This window comes from Trachypithecus francoisi, unplaced genomic scaffold, assembly GCF_009764315.1.
Source record: "Trachypithecus francoisi isolate TF-2019V2 unplaced genomic scaffold, Tfra_2.0 Lachesis_group4, whole genome shotgun sequence".
Taxonomy (NCBI): domain Eukaryota; kingdom Metazoa; phylum Chordata; class Mammalia; order Primates; family Cercopithecidae; genus Trachypithecus; species Trachypithecus francoisi.
In genome coordinates, this window is record NW_022681469.1 from 120,417,055 (window position 1) to 120,432,433 (window position 15,379).

A 15,379-nucleotide genomic window follows, 5' to 3' on the forward strand; every position below is an offset into this window, starting at 1 on the left:
AGGGTCTTGATCTCTTGACCTCATGTTCCATCTGCTTCGGCCTCCCAAAGGGCTGGGATTTATAGGCATGAGCCACTGCACCCGGCCAATTCTGAGGGTTTTTGAAGCTTTGTGCCAGGAACTAGGAACAAAGGTCAAATACATATTTGATTATGTCATAGTCAGATATCACATTCTTTCTTGTATCATGGTGATTTGATTCAGGCGTTATTGTCCCCACTAGAACATTCATCTTCATTGTCACTGTCTTCATAGCATCACCACTGTCCTGCAGCCACCATTTGTGAAGGCTGGCTATGTGCAGGTGCTTCTGTGTGGGGCTTTGCAGACAATGCCATTTAAGCCCTGACGTGGCCTTGTGAGGTGGGAATTAAACTCATTTGATGTATAGGGAAATTGAGGAACAATTAGTTATTTCACCAAGGTCATACAGCCACTGAGAGACAGAGCTAGGTAAGGTCATTTTGAGTCCAGAGCTTAAATTCTTTATCTCTATAGAATCTGTTTCCCACTTTCTCTCTCAAGAGTGATTGGAGTTCATTTGTTTATTTATTATTTAGAGACAGGGTCTTGCTCTATCACCCAGGCGAGAATGCAGTGATGCAATCATAGCTCACTGCAACCTCCACCTTCTGGGCTCAAGAAGTCCTCCCACTTTATAGCTGGGACTATAGGCCTGTGCCACCACACCTGGCTAATTTTGTTGATTTTTTAATAGAGATGGGGTTTCGCTATGTTTCCCAGGCTGGTCTTGAACTCCTGAGCTCAAGCGATCCTCCCACCTCAGCCTTCCAAGTGCTAGGATTACAGGTGTGAGCTGCTGTGCCAACCTGGAGTTCTTTAAAGGGATACTTTACATGTTCTTTTTTTTTTTTTTTCCTGGATTCACATCTTTAATCCTACAGAGATGGCTGAGCTATGCATGAAGCAGGACTGGAGAAGTGAGTGAGAATGTCTCCTCAGTCTGAGGATAGAGTGTTTTTGGCTCTTCAAGTCGTTTGGGTGGATGAGGGAGTCCTAGACTGGGGCTGACCTGGGGTTCTGAATGAGTAATGGCTTTGAGGCTCCTGCTTCTGGGGACTCAGGCCTTTTTCCCTGAGAATCTGGGTGGCAACCACAAGGTCCCTGATGGAGTTAACAGCTGCTCAGGACACAGGCAGCATCAGACTCAGGGCTCATGTCATTCTCAAGGACAACATGGATCTCATAATGGGATTTAGGAGTTTGGGTCCTATCTCCTATTCTATCCCCAAAGTGCAAACAGCTCACATGCCAGTTCCTTGAAGACTCAAACACCTTTTATCTGGATCTGAAATGTTTTATTCTCTAGGAGGTCAGGCTGAAAGAGGGCAAAAAGCCCATTGATAATCAAAGACAAATGTCTGAAAGCAGATATTTTATTTATTCCTTCATTTATTTATTCACTTGCCTATTAACTCATCCATACATCCACCCAACCATTTTCCCATCTATCTATGCATCCATTTATCCATCCATCCATCCATCCATCCATCCGTCCGTCCGTCCGTCCGTCCGTCTGTCCGTCCATCCATCCGTCCATCCATCCATCCATCCATGCATCCATGCATCCATCCATCCATCCATCCATCCATCCATCCATCCATCCATCCATCCATCCATCCATCCATCCATCCATCCATCCATCCATCCATCCATCCATTTATCCATCCATCCATCCATCCATCCATGCATCCATCCATTCATCCATCCATCCATCCATCCATCCATCCATCCATCCATTTATCCATCCATCCATCCATCCACCCATCCATCCATCCATCCATCTATCCATCCGTCCATCCATCCATCCATCCATCCATCCATGCATCCATGCATCCATGCATCCATGTATCCAACCATCCATCCATCCATCCATCCATCCATCCATCCATGCATCCATGCATCCATGCATCCATTTATCCATCCATCCATCTATCCATCCATCCATCCATCCATCCATCCATCCATTCATCCATCCCTCCATCCTCCCATTCATTTATCCATCCATCCAGTATTTATTGAGCTCCTTGTGTACAGCAGTCTCCATGTTTACTGCAACATGAAGGAGGAGCAGAAAGTACCCTGCCCTCTCACAGATCAAAGCCCAGGAGGGGAGGTAAGACCCTTTCAGCTTTAGAGCAGATGTCTGCTGCACAATTTTGCCCTCAGAACATTTGGGTCCTGCTATGAGAGGTCACTTCTCCAGGTCTCCCTGGGTGATTGCTCATATCCATCATGCCCTGGGTTACAGGGAGCAGCTATGGGAGAGGCTTTTTCTGGCCCCACTAATTCCAGGCATTGGGGTCCAGGTAAGGGGCAGTGGAAAGTGCCCCATCCCCCACCAAGGTCGGTGCTGAAAGCTACAGGCAGGAGATCTCCAGTGGTGTTGGCTCAGGGACCTCAGCTGGTATACGAAATCCTGGCAAAGGCACTCCACTACACATCGGGGAGGATTTTATTAGCTGTCTGCAGCTGGCAGCCTGGTTCCAAGATGACACTTTGAACAGTGAAGAAAATGTAGCCTCACAGATGAGAATAGCAGCTGGGGCCTGAGGTGGGTGGGAATGGAGAGAGGAGGTTCAGGCCTCTTGTCTTCCTTGCAGCTGAGGTCCAGAGTGGACTTTGATGAGTCTGTGGAACTCAGTTAACCCTGCATTCATCACTGTTATAAATGGCTGGGCATTAAACAGGTTAGGATGTACACAGAATCCCAGGATTTAGGGGCTGGAAGACATCTGTCGTTGGTGAGATGGCTCAGTACAATGACCGCTGGCACCTAATCACCTGTGGAGTTCTTGCTGTTCTCTGTGCTTCCTATGTATAGACTCACTGAATTCTCACAACTATGCTATCAGGTTGCGAGTACTATTATTCCTGTTTTAAAGAAGGGGATAGTGAGGCACAAAGAGTGTAAGTGATTTGCCCAAGGTTTTATAACTAATAAGTAGTGAAGCTGGGATTCGAATCCAGACAGTCTGGCATTAGTGTCTGGTGTCTGGGGTTGTAACCACTTCCTTATGCAGTCTTGAGACTGTATGCTCAAGGTCATGAGTAATTTCCTAAGCTTTCATTCCCACCAAATGGGATTACTAATATCTACCTCAGTCTCTTCGAGAGGATCAAGCACTTTGGGAGGCTGAGGCAGGAGGATCTCTTGAGTCCAGGAGTTTAAGACCAGCCTGGGCAACATAGTGAGACCTCATCTCTACAAAAATTAAAAAAATCAGCTGGGCATGGTGGCATGCATCTGCAGTCTCAGCTACTTGGGAGACTGAGACAGGAGGATGGCTTGAGCGCAGGAGTTTGAGGCTCCTGTGAGCTATGATTGTACCACTGCACTCCAGCCTGGGTGATAGAGCAAGACCCTGTTTCTTAAAAAAAGGAAATATGGCCAGGTGCAGTGGCTCATGCCTGTAATCCCAGCACTTTGGGAGGCCGAGGTAGGTGGATCATTTGAGGTCAGGGGCTTGAGACCAGGCTGGCCAACATAGTGAAACTCTGTCTCTACTAAAAATACAAAAATTAGCCGGGTGTGGTGGCAGGTGCCTGTAATCCCAACTACTCGGGCGGCTGAGGTGGGAGGATTGCTTGAGCCCAACAGGTGGAGGTTGCAGTGAGCCTAGATCTTGCCACTGCACTCCAGCCTGGATGATAGAGCCAGACCCTGTCTCAATAAATAAGTAAATAAATAAATACATAAATACAATTTAAAAAATGTAGTGAGGCCCTGCTGGGGAGAACATTGGACCTTGTGGTATGAGTGACTCAAATCAGTGGCTCAGGAAAATTACACATTTTCTTGAGTCGTGGATCCTTGGGGCTGCTGTTGAATATCATTGCATTACACCTTCAGTGTATCCCTATGGGTGCTGTTACTCTGCCTATTTTACAGATGTGGAAGCAGAATCTCCAAAGTGACACAGTTAGGAGAGGGGGTGCAGCCAATTTTCAAACTCAGATATGTACAAAGCCAGTCTCTATGGTTTTCTTCCTGTTGCCAGGCAATGTGGACACACGAGGGTTTGCACATTTCCTTGTGGGGCTTATAGTCTGCTGTGGTCCTGGCAAAGCATGAATCTGGATGTCTATGAAATAAGGCAGGAGAACATGTGCTCTCCAAACAGATGTATTGAGCTCTTGCTAGAGGGGGAGCCAGAAAGACTCACAGCACAGAGCTCCAGAGGTGGGGAGGTTGCAGTAGGAGACTGTATTATTTTCTTTTTGCTACTGTAACAAATAACCACTTAGTTACAGTAGGAAGCTGTATTAGTTTATTTTTGCTGCTGTAAGAAACAACCACTTAGTGGCTTAAAGCAACATACATTTATTCTCTTCCAGTTTTAGGGGTCAGAAGTCTAAAATTAAGTTGTTGGCAGTTTATTCTGGAGGCTTAGGGGAAAATCATTTCTTGGCTTTTTCTAGTTTCTAGAGGCCACCTATATTCCTTGGCTTGTGGCCCCTTCCTCCATCTTCAAAACCAGCTGTGAAGCATTATCCGTCCTTTCTGATCTCTGCTTCTGCTCTTACATATTCTCTCCCTGTTTTTTTGTTCTTCCTGTCTTCCTGTTACAAGGACCCTGTGATTACATTGAACCCACCCAGATAATCCATGATAATCCCCCATCACATGATCCTTAGTTTAATCATATCTGCAAAGTCCCTTCTCCCTCATAAGTCACAGGTTCTAGGGATAAATATGTGGGGCCATTATTCTGCTGACCACAAATGGGAATGGCTAGAGCTGAGGTTATTTATTTATTATTTATTTATTTATTTATTTATTTTGAGAGAGTCTTGCTCTGTCTCCCGGGCTGGAGTGCAGTGGCAGGATCTCGGCTCACTGCAACCTCCACCTCCCGAGCTCAAAGGAGTCTCGTGCCTCAGCCTCCCTAGTAGCTGGAACTACAGGTATGTGCCACCATGCCTGGCTAATTTTTTTTTGTATTTTTAGTAGAGATGGGGTTTTGCCATGTTGCCCAGGCAGGTCTCTAATTCCTGGCCTCAAGTGATCTGCTGACCTCAGCCTCCCAAAATGCTGGGATTACAGGCGTGAGTTACCATGCCCAGCCTGAGTTGAGGTTTTAAAGAGGCTAGAAAAACTTTCAAACACCTGCCATGGGGCACATAATTAGGATATTAATAGTGTAAGAGTTAAAGAAAGAGAAAAGAAACACAGTTAAAGACAGATGTATTTTGAAGAATATAAACCTGAGAGGGGCTTCTGGCTGATTTTGGTCAGGAGTGCTGTCTCTTACAGAGTAAGAGTATATATTGGTTTTTGGGTGAAGGGCTTATCACAAGCTTGGAATGTTTCTGTGTTGGGGAGAAGTTTTATGGCAGGGTTGGAGTGTCTCTGGGCAGAGGGGAGGTTGTCTTGGGGCTGACATCTTTCCGGCCACAGAGGGGTTATCTTAGGGCTGGTCTGTCCCTGGTCAGGGAGGAGTTTGGAATGTTTCTGGTTGAAGATGTTATTTGTGGTATACGATCAGGGTTTATTTTTCAGGGTCTAGCTCTTAGTTATTAGGCTGATGCCCTTTGGATTTAGGCAGTTTTTGATTAAGGTGAACTTAAGAATGAGGGGCTTGTCCAACATGGCAACGTCTCTGCTCTGTCAAACAGCATAAGGATGAAAAGTAAATTTTATCCTGTGTGCCTAATCCTGTTGTTTGGAGTGGACTCTTGGAAGTCTGGGTTGGTAGATCTGCATTTAGTGGGAAGGAGAATCAGGATTGTTTAGTGATGTCTGCCACTGACTCAGAAACAGGAAGAGGCAGCACGTTTCCCAGGTATTTTCTATCCTGGATGTAGTTTAAGCCCTTCAGTTTCCACATGAGGCTATACAGACCTAGAGAGGGGAGTGCTTACCTGAGGTCACACAGCTGGAGGCGAAGCTGGGACTAGTAGTCAGGCCTCCCGATCCATGGCTCAAATATGACCAGTCTGAAGCTCTGGGTTATAACATAGACTTCAAGGCAGTGCAGTGAATTGGGTGGTACTGAAATCACTGGGAAGAGAGCAGGGGGGTGAGAAGCTGGGAATGAGCTTGGCTGGGAGTACAGGATGAGGACTGTCTCTAGGGCAGGGTGAGCCTGGACCAAGACTGGGATATAAACGATTGAAGTTTGGGCATTTGTATGCTGTCTGCAGCAGTAGCACAAAGCACATGAAATGTCAGAGCCGTTGGGTCAAAACCAGGAACAGAAGTTCCTGTGGCTAACTCCGGTAATCCCAGCACTTTGGGAGGCTCAAACAAAACAAAACAAAACAAAGCAAAACAAAACAAAACAAAATAAGACAAAACAAAAAAACTGGCGCCAGAGTGCAAAATGCCATCTGAAAAGCTGGAAAAGTGTAGGGCAACTGGTTCTACAATTGTAAGAAGGGCTCAATGTTCATTCTCTGATGGGGAGACATCCTCTTTCCTACAAAGTGATGAGCCCAGAGAGATCAACAATCACGTCATAAACACTTGTTGAATGAATGGATGAATGAACTGATTCCAGCTAAATTCAAGAATGTATCTCATAGGTACAAATACACAATTTTGAATCTGCACATCTGGAAGGGTGGAATAGTATATGACAGGTCAGTAGTCTTGCTAAGAACAGTAATGATGAGAAAAAACACAAAACCTGTCCATTTCAAGGCAAGGCAACTGTGGAAGCAACAGGGACCAGAGGGACTGAGGTTCTGGAGAGTGGAGACTGCAGAGGTGAGCTGATGATCCGAAGCTGCTTTTCTTAGGTTTTTTTTTTTCTTGGGTTTTTTTTTTTTTTTTTTTTGAGTTGGGGTTTCACTCTGTCACCCAGGCTGGAGTGCAGTGGTGTGATCTTGGCTCACTGCAACCTCTCCCTCCCAAGTTCAAGCAATTCTCATGCCTCAACCTCCTGAGTAGCTGGGATTACAGGCACGTGCCACCATGCCTGGCTAATTTTTTGTAACTTTAGTAGAGATGGGGTTTCACCATGTTGGCCAGGGTGGTCTCAAACTCCTGACCTCAGGTGATCTGCCCGCCTCGGCCTCCCAAAGTGCTGGGATTACAGGCATGAGCCACCTTGCCTGGCTTCTCAGGTGTTTTTTTGTTGTTGTTGTTGCTTGTTTGTTTGTTTGTTTTGCCAATTCTGGGTTCATGCAAGAGGCTGATTAATTCAGGCTTTTCTGCTGGAGACAGAGAAACTGAAAGTCTGATTTCTCCACCTGTATTTACAAAGCCCATTTCTTCTCCAGTCAAAGGCGAAGTGAGCAGGCTTGGGATATTGCCCAGTGACTAGCACACAGTGGGCTGTGATCAGCAAATCCTGGAGTTGAAATCCACGCCTGCCACAGTCTGCTTGCAAGAGCCTTCCGTTTCTTTTTTCATTTCCTTTTTTTTTCATTTTTGAGACAGACCCTTGCTCTGTTGCCCAGGCTGGATAGCAGTGGCATGATCACAGCACACTACAGCCTTAAAATCCTGGGCTTAAGTGATCCTCCAGCCTCAGCCTCCTGAGTAGCTGGGACTACAGGCAAGCGCCAGCATATCTAGCTAATTTTAATTATTATTTTTTTTTTGGTAGAGACAGGGTCTCCATGTGTTACCCAGGCTGGTCTCGAACTTGTAATCTCAAGCAGTCCTCCTGCCTCAGCCTCCCAAATTGTAGGGGACTGCAGGTATGAGCCACTGCCCCCAGCTGACCTTCCATTTCTGTTAGATTTCTCTTCACTCCAAACTTTGGAGCTTTTTTTTTTTTTCTGGAAAAAGTACTGCATGATCTGATTTTTGTTTTAAAGTCAAAATGTATTAAAGATTCATGTTGTTTAGAGGAGTATTCTGAGAATTTCACAACATCCCCGGGAGATAATTGGTGTCTCTCCAGGGAATCACGGGGCGAAGCCTGGGAATGATGGTATAAATCACTTGAACACCAACAGCAGTTTTAATTAAGTTTTTCCAGAATCAGATGCTTGTTTCACTGAAAAATGCTGGGTGTTGTTGACAAGTGACACATAACATTTCATTCTCCAGAGATTTTTTTGTCACCAGAAAACTTCCTCATGGAGACCTGGTCTTCATATTAATTAATCAACCAATTAATCAGGGCCTGGTTCTTGGTCCATAGGGGATTCAGAGAGGGCAGGCGTTGGCTGCAACCTCCAGGAGAGGTAGGAAGTGGTAGGCTTCCCATTCGCTTGGGGACTTTAGTGAGGCTGGTGCTGTGCTAGATTTTTATAGAAGTAATCTCTTTTTTCCCTTCTCTCACTCCTCACCTCTTCCTGGGAAGGGAGGTACTATTGCCTCCATTATCTGGATGAGGATTACTGAAGCTCCGGAATCCTCAGAAATTAGGGTGCTGGTTGGGTGTGGTGGCTCATACCTGTAATTCCAGTACTTTGGGAGGTCAAGGCGGGAAGATTGCTTGAGCCCAGGAATCTGAGAGCAGCCTGGGCAACATAGCAAGTCCTCATCTCGAAAAATAAAAATAAAAATAAAACAAATTAGCCAGGTGTGGTGGTGCATTCCTGCAGTCCCAGCTACTCAGGAGGCTGAGGCGGGAGGATCACTTGAGCCCAGGAGGTGGAGGCTGCCGTGAGCTATGATCATACCACTGCACTCCAGTCCGGGTGACAGAGTGAGATCCTGTCTCACACACACAAAAAATAAAATAAAATAAAAATAAAAATAAAAAAGAAAAGAAAAGAAAATTAGAATGCTGTCATAGAGCTTGTAAACAGCAAGGCTGGTACCAAACCCTCTTCTTCTTCCTTATTGGGAGCACACATTCCCCATAATCCCACAGGCCCTCTGGGTCCCTTTTGGGGCTTCCAGTTCAATTGGCATGTAAGACCCCAACACGGCAGAAACAGTCATGGTCCTGGGTTATCGTTGGTCTGGTCTCTCCATTCAGGAAGCTGCCTCCAAGCTCCCTGGGCCCCAGAGTGCAGGGGAAGGAAAGCCCCAGATTAAGTTGGGAACAGATGGTTTAGAGAGGGGAAGGAAATGAGGCAGGGGCAGCCACTTTTGCTGCCATCTCTCTTTTGTGGATGGGTTGCTGGAAACACACTGGAGAGGGAGTGTAGACGTGTGGATTCTATTTCCACTTCAGCCACAACCTTGGCATGACCTTAGCTGGGCACCTCCTCATCTCAGGACCTCTAAACTGGGATCGGCCACCAAGTATCCTCTTCCTGGAAGAGGCTTCGAGTCTGTGATTCTAGGGGTTCGCCCATTAGTACCACCGATCTCACTGGAGACCTCACAACACAACCCGTCTCCAGACGTATCTGGGGCCACTTACTTGTGTGGTGTGACCCTGACATCTTACTCTGTTCCCTCCGTTTGCAATTGAAACGGCTGTTCTGAACACCATCTATGATTTTAAACAGCTCCGCAAGTGATCTCAGTGCACACCCAGCATTGAAGGCTCTTGGTTACAGACGCACCTTCTGGACCAATCACTGTTGAGAGGGGATGGAGTATTGTGATTGGCTAGGTTTGGGTCACATGTTCACCATTAAGCCTTACTCATGGACCCTCTTGTTTGGATGGGCAGTGGTCTTGGTGGTAAGGATGAGGGTCTTACCAAAACCGTGGAGAAAGAGAGAAGAACAGTTCTCCCAAAGGAAACAGGGTTACTGAGTCTTCTAGTGAGTGGCTGGTTCAAGGGATCCAGGAAAATCAATGATGAAGCCAGAACCAGGACCTCCATCCCCTCCTACTGGTCCTCCGCACTTTCTCTGCGCCGTGTGCCCAGTGATTGACTCTAAGGTTTGGAGCAGAGCCTGATCTAAGAAAGAGGCCACCCCAGCCTGCTTGTCTCGCAGACCTTTAGAGACAACGATCCAGGTATTACTCTGGGCACTGTGGGCCATGAAATACAGCCCGGTGTGTCTATGATTTTAAACAGTCCCAATGCATGGCAACATGGCAAGACCTCATTTCTAGAAAAAATAAAATAAAACAAATTAGCTAGGTGCGGTGGTTCTGGCTTCACCATTGATTGTCTTGGATCCCTTGAACCAGCCACTCACCAGAGGACCCAGTAACCCTGCTTCCTTTGGGAGAACTGTTCTCCCTTTCTTCATGGTTTTGGTGGGACTCCCATGCTTACCACCAATACCACTGCCCATTCAAACTGGAGGGTCCATGAGTGAGGCTTAATGGTGAACATGTGACCCAAACCTAGCCAATCACAATACTCCATCTCCTCTCAACAGCCATTAGTCTAGGAGGTGAGTGTGTAACCAACAAGAGCCAATCAGAGTGCCTCCCTCAGACTGAGCCAAGAAAACCGCTCTGTTTATTCTTTGTGTGTTTGTTTTGCTTTTTTTTTTTTTTGGATTGTTTGTCAGGAGTTGTTAATCTGGGTGGAAGCTGTTGGCAGTCATCTTGGGTGGATGGAAAAAGTCAGTCTATATAGTGGGAGAGAAAGAAGCCAACACACAAAGGCATGCAGACAGAGAGAGAGAGAAAGAGAGAGAGAGAGAGAGAGAAAGAGAGAGAGAGAGAGAGAGAGAGAGAGAGAGAGAGAGAGACCATTATTTGAGGGACTCTCCATCCTTGTAGCTAGTGGCAACCTTTCATGCACCTGCCCTGTGGAATGAAGTTGCCCCCAGCTTCTGTCACCTGACCCGGAGAAGCCCTCCTCTTACCCTCACTCTCCTTGCCCTGATCCTTGGCCCCTGCTCTATCTCCCCACTAAGGGGTTGCTAGACATTTTCTGTTGGCCCTTCCAGCAAAGAGAGTCCGTGATTCTAAATAGCTTAGGCTGCCCTGACTCAAAGCTGAAAAACTGCAGCTCTAGCCCCCAACCGTGCATAGCAAAAGTGCTGATAACATAACAGCTTTGCAAGTAAATCCAGAGCTTCTGTTTCCAAGGGAGGGCTGAGGAGGACTATATGTGCCGTTGTTGGGGGGTGGGGGTGGGTAGGTGAGCAAAGCAAATTACTTTTTTCTCTGCAGAGCCTGAGCTGGGCTTTGAAGAGATTTTTCTGCCTCCCTGGTGCTCTGCAGATTTGGGGAATCTTCCAGCAGGGTCGGCTTCCAGGCGGGTGACAGTTAGATTCAAATCACTTCTGCTCCCCAGCTCAGCACTTGGGCCCAGGTGCGTGCTGGATTCAGAGCACAGCCGCTCCCTTCTCCAGGAAATCTCTGCCTAGCACAGCCGGGGCCTGTACTGTTGTCATTAGGAGGCATACAATCCTAATTTACATTGCTAGAAGGGTAATGGATACACTAATGTAAATTTCTTTTACTGCTGATTTTTGAGCAACTGATGTGCAATTATTTCCAGCTCTCTTTCCAGTGCAATGCTGAAACGACGGCTGCTAATACCTTAATATTCTTTATGATTGCCAGAGATGATATTTTTCCCGGATCAAATGTATCCAGTGGGGTTTGACATAATTGGGTTAAAGATTTCTCTTTCTGAGGCTGTAAGACTTGTTAGGCTTATGTGGGCTGGTGGGGGATGATGGCTAAGGCCTTCTTTTTGTGTTTCGTTGTCCTCTCAGCCTGACCCCTTCTCCTTCACTGAACCTTAGATCTCCCTTGGATGCCTACTGTGTGCTCAGCTCCAAAGGAAACTCATTACATGCAAATGTGTTCTAAGAGAGAGAAACATCATGTTAAGGGCTGATGGAACAATACCTCTTCGGGATAGGATGGTTTTAGGAACACAGTGGGGCATGAATGGCTGGTCTTGATGTCCTCAGCACGAATGGTGGAAAGTTGACAGGCTGGTTTCACCTCTACAGCAAGAGACAACAGTGTCTCCAGCAGGTATCTCCCTCCCTGGCCCTACTGTGGGCAGCTGAGAGCGGGTCAGAAGTGGGCCTGAGACCGCAGAATTCTGTCTCCAAGCTATGCTCTGGCCTCTAGCCCATGCTACCCCCTTCCAAGCAATTAACACTGATCCTAAGATCAGTGCGTTTATGTCAGAATGTTTATGTCCTGCCCAAATTCATATGTTGAAACCCGCACCTCTGTGTACCCCAAATATCTGAGACAGATCTTGGTTAATTTAGAAAATTTATTTTGCCAAGGTTGAGGACGTGTGCCCGTGACACAGCCTCAGCAGGTCCTGATGACATGCACCCAAGGTGGTGGTTGGGGCACAGCTTGTTTTTATACATTTTAGGGAGACATGAGACATTGATCAATATGTGTAAGATGTACATTGGTTCCCTCCAGAAAGGTGGGACAATTTGAAGCAGGGAGGAGGCTTCCAGGTCACAGGTAGGTGAGAGACACATGGTTGCTTTCTTTTGAGTTTCTGATTAGCCTTTCCAAAGGAGGCAGTCAGCTATGGATTTATCTCGGTGATGAGAGGGATGATTTTGAATAGAATGGGAGTCAGGTTTGTGCTAAGCAGGTCCCAGCTTGACTTTTTCCTTTAGCTTAGTGATTTGGCGGCCCCGGGAGTTATTTGCCTTTCACACCTCCAAGATGATGGTATTAGCAGGTGGTGGAGCTTTTGAGAGGTGATTAGGCCAAGGGGAGGTGAAACCTTCATGAATGGGGTTAAGCCTTTCCGCCACATGAGGTTAGAGTGAAAAGACGCTATCAGTGACAAAGTGTACCTTCACCAGATGCTGAATCTGTCAGCGACTTGCTCCTGAGACTTCCCAGCCTCCTGAACCGTGAGAAATACATTTCTGTTGTTTCTTTATTTATTTTATTTATTATTATTTAAAAAATTTTCAGGCCAGCTGCGGTGGCTCATGTCTGCCATCCCAGCACTTTGAGAGGCCGAGGTGGGTGGATCACGAGGTCAGGAGTTCGAGACCAGCCTGGTCAAGATGGTGAAACTCCATCTCTACTAAAAATACAAAAATTAGCCGGGCACAGTGGTGGGCTAATGTCACCCAGGGTGGAGTACAGTGGCACGAATATGGCTTACTGCAGCCTCATACTCCTGGGCTCAAGTGATCCTCTCACCTCAACTTCCTGAGTAGCTGGGACTACAGGTGTGCACCACCACACCTGGCTAATTTTTAATTTTTATTTTTAGAGACGGGATCTTGCTAGGTTGCCCAGGCTGATCTCGAACTCTTGGCCTCAAGTGATCCTCCCACCTCAGCTTCCCAAGGAGCTGGGATTACAGGTATGAGTCACCAGACTCAGCTAAATTTCTGTTGTTTATAAGCTATTCTGTCTACAGTATTTTGTCATGACAGCCCAAATGGAGTAAGACAGACCATAATTGCCACCAATCCTAATGATGGTCAAGCATCAACTTTTGATTTTGATTTTATCTAGATTATATTTACAAGTCTAGTTGAGACCTGACCCCAAAATCCTCTTGGCCTTTTTTACATTTTTTATTTATTTTTTATTTATTTTGTGTTTTTTAAAGACAAAGTCTTGCTCTGTCACCCAGGCTGGAGTGCAGTGGCATGATCTCAGCTCACTGCAACCTCTGCCTCCTGGGTTAAAGAGATTATCATGCCTCAGCCTCCCGAGTAGCTGGGATTAGAGATGTGCACCACCATGCCCAGCTAACTTTTGTATTTTTAGTAGAGATGAGGTTTTGCCATGTTGGCCAGGCTGGTCTTGAACTCCTGACCTCAAGTAATCTGCCCGCCTTGGCCTCCCAAAGTGCTGGGTGTGAGCCTCCATGCTTGGTCACTCTTGGCCTTTTAAAAACTGAGACCAATTTGAAACCACAGTATCTCCTGAGATCCAAGGTGATGAAGTTTGTAAAGCACTTGGCCTCCGCCTGATGCTTATTGAGAGCAATACTTGGTAGCATTGTTATTGCTTTCATTTTCATTACTTTATAAAATTTCAGCTTGGAAAAGGTGATTCTATAAAAGTAAAACCTAGACATGATGTAGTTGTAGCAATAATAACAGCTAACATTTATGTAGCACTTCCTCTGTGCCAGAGGCTATTCTAAAGATTTTAATATTTAACTCGTTTACTCTTAAAACAGCCTCTCAAAGCAGTCACTATTATGAAGCCCATTTTATGCATGTGGAAATTAGGGCACAGGGTAGTTAACTAAATTGCCGTAGATAAAATAACTTGCCACAGCTGGTGCTCAAGCATTTGGGGCCCAGAGTCTGTCTTCTTAACCCCTGTTACAAGCTAAGTTATGTCCTGTACCCCCAACACCCACCATGTTGAAATCTGCTATGATTTGAATGTTTGTCTCCTCCAAAACTTATGTTGAAACTTAATTCCTAATGTGGCAGTATGGAGAGTGGGACTTTTAAGAGGTGACTGAGCCATGAAGGCAGAGCTATTCCTCCTCAATCAATGGATGAATTGCTTTTCACGGGACTGGGACTGGTGGCTTTATAAGAAGAGGAAGGAAGACCTGAGTGAGCACGTTACATGCTCACCCCCTCGCCATGTGATGCCCTGCACCACCTTGGGACCCTGTAGAGAATCCCCACTAGCAAGAAGGTCCTCACCAGACACAGCGCCTTGACCTTGGACTTCCCAGACTCCGTAACTGTAAGAAATAAATTCCTGGCCAGGCACGGTGGCTCATGCCTATAATCCCAGCTCTTTGGAAGGCCAAGTCAGGCGGATCAGGAGGCCAGAAGATCGAGATTATCCTGACTAACACGGTGAAACCCCATCTCTACTAAAAATATAAAAAAATTAGCTGGGCATAGTGGCAGGTGCCTGTAGTCCCAGCTACTTGGCAGACTGAGGTGGGAGAATGGCGTGAACCCCAGAGGTGGAGCTTGCAGTGAGCTGAGATCACACCACTGCACTCCAGGCTGGGCGACAGAGTGAAACTTCATCTCAAAGGAAAAAAAAAAAAAGAAATAAATTCCTTTTTTAGATTGGGAATGGTGACCTAAAAATGGAATTTATGGCCAACATGGTGAAACTCCATCTCTACTAAAAATATAAAAATTAGCTGGGCATGGTGGTGAGTGTCTGCAGTACCAGCTGCTCAGGAGGCTGAGTCAGGAGAGCTGCTTGAACCTGGGAGGCAGAGGTTTGCAGTGAGCTGAGATCATGCCACTGCACTCCAGCCTGGGCTACAGAGTGAGACTCTGTCTCAAAAAAAAAAAAAAAAAATTCTTTTTTGGTAAATTACACAGTTTTGAGTATTCTGTTATAAGCAACAGAAAATAAACTAGGAGACAAAGTCCGAATCCTTAGTATCTCAGAATGTGACTGTATTTGGCCATAAGTTCCCTAAATAGATAATTAAGTTAAAAGGAGGGCTTTAGGGCAAACCCTAATCCGATATGACTGTTGTCTTTATAGGAAGAGGAAATTTGGCTGGGTGTAGTGGCTCATGCCTGTAATCCCAGCACTTTGGGAGGCTGAGGTGGGAAGGATTACTTGAGGCCAGGAGTTTGAAACCAGCCTGGCCAACACAGTGAGATCCTATCTCTAGAATTTTTTATTTTT

At 46.1% G+C, this 15,379-nt stretch overlaps 1 long non-coding RNA gene across 1 annotated transcript; it reads left to right on the forward strand.

Annotated features, from left to right (window-relative positions):
- Nucleotides 1–3,394: 3,394 nt before the first annotated feature.
- On the forward strand, nt 3,395–14,603 carry LOC117072904. The gene is made up of 2 exons (XR_004433003.1): nt 3,395–3,461; nt 14,530–14,603. It is a non-coding gene; the product is annotated as an uncharacterized LOC117072904 (long non-coding RNA).
- The last annotated feature ends 776 nt before the right edge of the window (nt 14,604–15,379 follow it).